Source organism: Apis cerana, linkage group LG2 (assembly GCF_029169275.1).
Source record: "Apis cerana isolate GH-2021 linkage group LG2, AcerK_1.0, whole genome shotgun sequence".
In the NCBI taxonomy this organism is placed as follows: Eukaryota; Metazoa; Arthropoda; class Insecta; order Hymenoptera; family Apidae; genus Apis; species Apis cerana.
The window spans coordinates 762,917-770,234 of record NC_083853.1 but is presented as its reverse complement, the minus strand read 5'-3'; positions in this window follow the sequence as shown (position 1 = coordinate 770,234).

Here is a 7,318-nt window from a genome sequence, read left to right as displayed (position 1 = left end):
TGAAATCGACGGGCGATTTGTACACTTTTTAAAACTATCTTCAATCGAAGAAATTATTTCAATTTACTTTTAAATTCTCCTTTATATTTGTATTAAAACAAATATTCCAAAAATTAAATTTATTAAAACTCATCTTAAATCTTGACTATACTACATTTTGATTTAAATTGTTATTTTATTAAATATCTCTAACTCAAATTTATTATAAGCCAGTTAAAACAACAATACATAAATTAAAGTACGAAATATCTCTAATTAAATAAAAATATTACACGAAGAAATCAGATCTAACAATTCTTATTAGTTAAAAATATGAACTATGCTTTGAGAGAAGAACTCTTACCAGAATATATTTATTATATGAAAAATAACCGATAACAGGTATTTGCTATTGATACGTTATCAAGAGTGAATACAAGCGTTTCATTGAGTTTATAGAAAAATTATTTGTTACATTGGGGGCAACAATGTATGTATAAATTGCCAAAATAAATAAGATAAAGCGAGATAAAACTTTTCCTACTAATAAAAAATCAGAAAATATAGAACTTCTTAATGAACTTTACTGTTAGACTATGAGAAAATTTTTATTTAGAGAAATAAATAGTCGAAATATTTCGCTTTACGGATAAGATAAAATGATATTCCTATTAAAAATTATCTAAATTTTACATCTTCATTTTTTTATTAAAATATCGATTAACGTATTTATCACGATATATATTTCAAATAAAAAATTATTTAAATTCTTAAATAAATATCTATTATATTTATTTTATATGTGTAATATTAAAAATTTTAATAATTCAATAATTATCCATTAACTTTATTTTCTCTTAATTGCATGAACATAATCTTTTTTAATCTAATTCGTTCAACAAAGTATACGATATAAAAAAAAAAAGAAAAAAAATTAATTTTTTATTTAATCTATTACATAAATAATTTTGTTAATCTATGAAATTAAATAACAGTTACTTAATTTTACATAGATTATGAAAAAACATTTGCAATATATATTCATTCATAAGTTATTCATTTGTAAATTACAAAAATAATTCCGTACAATAAAAAATAAAAAAAATCGAGATACTGTTGCATCTGTACAATTTGCATAGCATCCTGTAACATCTGGACTTTGAGATTGCAGATGAGTATTGCTAGTGTTGAATAACAAAACATTTTGAACAATACTCGAGTTGCACGCCAGTTCGATTTTTTAAGATTTAATCATAAGCATTCAAAAAAAGGTTCTAAAGGTTAGAAAGCTTCTAAAAAATTAAAAATTTATTGTTTTGGAAAATTTTATTTTGCTTTTAATACACGATTCGTTTACTAATTTTATATAATTTTCATCGATATCGAATTTATTGAAATAATTTATTGAAAAAAAAAAGAAGAAGAACGTATTGAAAGAATATGTATATAGCAATTGTTAGAAATATATTGATATGAATATTTTTATTTTGTATACAATCATTGTTTAATAGTTATATTATTTACATACTATAATATAATGATAATACATAAATGTAACAGTTAACAAACTATTAGATTCGAAGCTTTCTATTACAACATAGTAGCATTATAATTAATCAAATTTTGAAAAATAAAATATTATTAAATATTCTCCTTTTATAATTATATAATATGTCTTATTTAGCATTTTTTTTTTATGATTCAAAATATATTATATCTACAAGTTTTTATGATTATAAAATAAATTTAAATAAAATGATGTAATGGAAATTACAGTGCTTAGAGAAATTACAATTTCCTCACATTTCTTTGAAATCATGATATTTAATAAAAGGAATATAAATAAATATTTAAATATTTTTAATTGCTTCTCTTTAACACATATGCTTATTGAGAAACTAATTGCTCTCTAAATTCTAAAAAATTCTAAAATCTATTTATATTCATATTTAAGATTAATAAAATTTTTTGTTTAGGATTTTAAATAAATAACAAAGACAATATCTATATAATGTTATAAATGTTTTCTTCTTATTGTCGCTCATTAATATTGTTTTTCTCTGTCTTATTTTATTGTAAATAATAATATATACACAGTATCTATACAATATTCTAGAATATTCTAATCAATGATAAACTATTGTAACTAACATAATTGATGAATTAAATGTGATGAATTATATGTGAATTTCAATTACTAATTAATATCTCAGGACAAGAATAATTTAATTAGAATAATAATAATATAAATAATAATAATCAATTCAATATTATATTTTCATAGTTACATTTTAAAGAACATTTTATTCAAAATAAAAATTATCAGAATTATAAGTAAAATGATAAAATATAAATATTGATCAAAGACAAAAGAGTATAGAAAAAAACAATGGAATCAATAATGCATAAATTATTTTGCAAAATTTTATACAAAAAACTTCTTTATAAACATAAACGCAATGAAATAAACAGGAAAAAATACATAAATACACAAATAAAATGAATACCAAAAAGTTAGGTATAAAAAATAAAATAACTCAATTGCAGTTAAATTAATTCTAATACAAAAGAACAAAAGTCGAAAGCTTGTAGAAATATTTTAAACAGTTTATGGATATTGGCATTCCTATTGAATCTATTTAAACCGAACAACCATATGTTATAAGCGTACTATATATTTTTAAAGAACGAATTCATGAATATTAATCGTTTGTCTTCATTCGAATGTTGTCATGCAATTTCTATCGACGAGTTGCAAGGTGTTTCTTTAATTAATTTTAACCCTCATTTTATATTATGGAATCATAGATAACAATCAAAAATTACAGTCAAAGAAAAAGATATAAATATTCTAAATTTACTTGTAAATTGAAAAAAATATTAAAATATTAAACGAAATTTTTACTTTGTATTATTTGGTTTTAACGCTGAAATATAAAATTAAAAAAAAAATATATATATATAAATTGAATTTTTGCAGTATATTATTTAAAGAATATAAAGATAAAATATATAAAGTTTTAAAGTATATAAAAATTATTTATATTATGTTTGAACGATGATAATTTTATCGAGTGCAAGATTAAAATTTGAAAAATCAAATATTTTAATTATTAATATATTAACATCTATATATGTTGTAACTGGAAAAATTTTGTTTATTATTAATTAATGATAATGTTAAATAAATAATCTTTATTATATTTTTCGGTTGTTTTTAAATTTAAAAATAGAAAAAAACGTAAAACAATAATATAAAAAAATATAAAAAAATAAAAACAAAGAGAGATATCATTATTTTAAAGAAATCAATCGCGTTTGATTTATTTAGAATCAAAATTGTTTTGATTAAATAGTGTATTTCGTATAAATATCAATATTTCATAAACTTTGCGAATATTTTTATATAAAATTTTATGAGAAATGTATATATCGTAAATAATATGTAAATTGTAAGGAAATAAAATAATATATTAAAAAAGAATCAATTTCTTTCATCTTTTAATTCCTTTTTAAATTACTTATTTTTAGTGTCAACTTAATTTTTAATTTTATATTTTAATAATAATGATACAAGACACTAAAAATAAGTAATTACAATATACAAAATAATATTTTAAATAACTTTAAATAAAAATTTGAGATAAAATAATTTAAGATATAATGGCAATATTTTGAAAATAGTTTATTTTTATAACGATTTAATAAAACATTAATATATCGCGAAAATATTTAAAACTTTAGTCAAATATAAATTTTACTAATTATAAAAATACTTAATATTTATGTGAATATTATACTATAAATAGTATTAAGTATCACAGTATCATCGATATAAGAAAAAAATCTTAAAAATCATTAGAAATATTTTTATAAATTACAAAACATTATCTCTATTAACATTGACATGATCAAAATACTGATTTTACGTTAATTATTTCTAACGATAATTTTTTTAAACAAATAATAATTTTAATTTTACATATTACAATATGCAATTATAAACATAATTTACAATAATGTAAAATACAATAAAAATATTAATAGTTAATAATTGCATCCAATAAAATCGAAAAGTTAGAATTAAAATCAAAAAGTGAACGAGACAGTTCGTATGACGATATAACTGGACAGAAGAGGCGCCTTTTGTTTGTGCTTTAACAGATATTGTCGCTTTGATGGCTATCGATTGAACAATACAATATACGATACAAGTACGCGTTTGATTCATCATCTTTAGTGGATAGAATTCGAATCGAATATTCGAAAAAACGAGCCCTCTGCAGCTGTCATACCATGTGGTGAGTGGAACACGAATCGTTTAATTTTTAATCTTTAAGAAATGATGCTCTATTTCAATTTTACAAGTTTGTTAAGTTTCTCATGATGATGGATCAAAGAAAAATTTATTTAAAGAAATTGATAAATTGATAATTTTTTTAATTGATAAAACATTTTTACGTAGCTTATAAATAATAATTTTAATTAATACTTATTTATTAACTTTTTAAAAATCTTAAACTTATTATTGATATGATAATATCATATATCGATTAAAATATTATATGAACTCATTGTAAGATGAGTAAGACTTGAATGAAATTTATTTCAGATAATAATGTATTTCAATTGAGATATTTTTTAGTCAATTGAAAAAATTTAAAATAAGACGAATATTTAGTATTTAAAGATAATATTATTTGATATTTATTTTTTAATGAAAAACTTATTCTTGAAATTAGTTTCAAAATACATGTTGAATAATAAATATAATAGTAAAATGCACAATAAATGTAATAATATTAGCGATAATGATATAAACATTTGAAGCTATATATTAACTTGCATATCGTTTTATTCTCTGATCTTTTTTCTAAGCTACTTTAAAAATCGAAGTTGATAAACATTGATCAAGAAAAATTTAAGAATTAAGGATTATTATATACCAAAAAGTTGCAGTAAATATTATTTTTTTGATATATTTTTAAAAAATTAAGAATTATTTTATATTTAAAAATTAAATTCTTGTTTATACTTTTCTAGTCAAAACAAACATCTGTTAAAAGTTCAAAATATGGAAAATTGTTTTTATTTTGCTTTCAATATAAATATTTTTTCACTATGATACAACATAATCGAATCATTAATGCAAACAAAGAAAGATTAAAACGAATAATACAATGTTAATATGTCAATAATCATGTTAATAATATAACATGTTAATAATATCAAATAATACGGACAGAGTACATTTAATAATCATGTAGAATTTCCACAAGTTACTGACATACTATAGAGCTAGTTCTATTCCTATTTCATTACAACCGGTTTAGAAAGAGATTATGCACAATACCCACTTACAAAGCAAATGTGTATATATGTATTCAACTAACTGCATTCTTCTGTTTCACAAACTCGAGAAGACACGCTCTATATTTTCCTTCTTGTATTTCAATTAAATTCTGAATATTTATTACAAACTATTTATATCAATAATATATTATATAAAAATATACACTCGTTATTTTTATCTGATTATCACACAAGCGAAAAAGATAACCGAATAAGACATTTTTATGATTGTACAACTATTTCAAAAAGAATAATAACGAAGTGATCTTCTTTTAATGTTTTTTTAACATAATATTTTTTATTATATTACTATAATAGTAATAAGATAACGTTTGATCTTTCCTTGTTAGTTTGTTAGCTTCTTGCTAGTTTATAAAAACTATAATAAAACTATATGTAAATCAATAAATTAAAATTTTTTTTTTAAATAAGAATTTGTAAAATCTATATATTCGGTACAGAATTACATAGAAATAGATATATAAAATATTAAATATATACAAAGAAAATTTAAGGGATAAGGGATTCTACATGAATGTAATAAATATACAAGAATGTTCATCGAAGCTTATTTCTTAAATTATAATTTAATTATGCACTAGATGAAGCAAAATGAAAGAGGAAACTGTGGCATAGATAGATTACAGAGATACATTACATAAATGAACTTGAACCTTAAACTTAAAAAAAAAAAATTTTAAAATCTAATTTTTATTTTCTATTTTTTTTTTTTATTAGCAACAATAATGTTATATACTAACTAAATACAAAGAAATATATTTATTTTACAATAAACAAAAATAACTCCAATATAAATTACATGAAATATGAAAAATTAAAAAATTATGAAAATATATATATTTTTTTGAAATATAAAACAATGTATAAAAGAAAAAATAGTAATTCCGACGGAAAATGAATTCAGAAAAATAAAATTAATTCTGCAAAATGAGACGAGATAATATAAAAAATTCCTTAAACAGGATTAAAAAAAAAGCATGCAACGAATATATATAATAATGGTAGTTGCTTTGTACCATGTAACAGCTGGCAAGGGGCAGATGTTGATCATTAATGGGGCATATTGACCACTTTGAAATTTTATCAGATATACTTTTGATAATTTTTTATTCAATAACTTAATAAAATATATGACATATTAAAAAATAAACAAAAAAGAAATATATAAAACAAAAAGAAAAATGCTGTGAAACATAAACGTTATGTACACATCTACATATCTTTTTATATATTTTCAACGCAATCAAATTAATGCTACGTATTAAACCTTATTCGAGAGAGATCAAAATTACAACAAAATATCAAAACAAGTCATATATAGATAATATATAATAATAATAAAAAAAACGCAATTTGGTCGATTAATGTAAATTTACATTATATAAATATTTTACTTTTATCAAAAACAAAAATAATTTTTTAATTTAAAAATAAAATAGTATCTTTTTAAATAAATAAAATAATTAATTATTGATTTATAATAAACAAATATTAATAATTACAATTCTTTATGATAAAAAAAATAAAAAATAAATATTACATTAAAAATAAATATTAAAATGAAAATGTAAAGGAAAGTTTTAACTTGTAAAACTTTTTACTTATAATTACTTTACTGTAAATAATTTTTTAATTAATATAGTTATAATTTTTGTAAAGATACATATTTATAGATACTTTATAGATTCATAAAATGAAAAAGAAAAGAATACATAAAAATAGAAAATCTTACAAGTCTATTGATTTTTATTATCTACAATCAAACTCTTCTTCTCATATTTTTTATCTTTTTATGATAAAACATATACCATCTGTTCAATATTTTTTTACAAGTATCCTATTTTTTAATCTTCTCTATTTTTTTTTTTCGAATAAAAATTCCATATATATGACACTGAATATTAATTTTTTCGATATGAATATCGTAAATTTCATATATCGATAATTATTCAGCAAAAGTGTACGT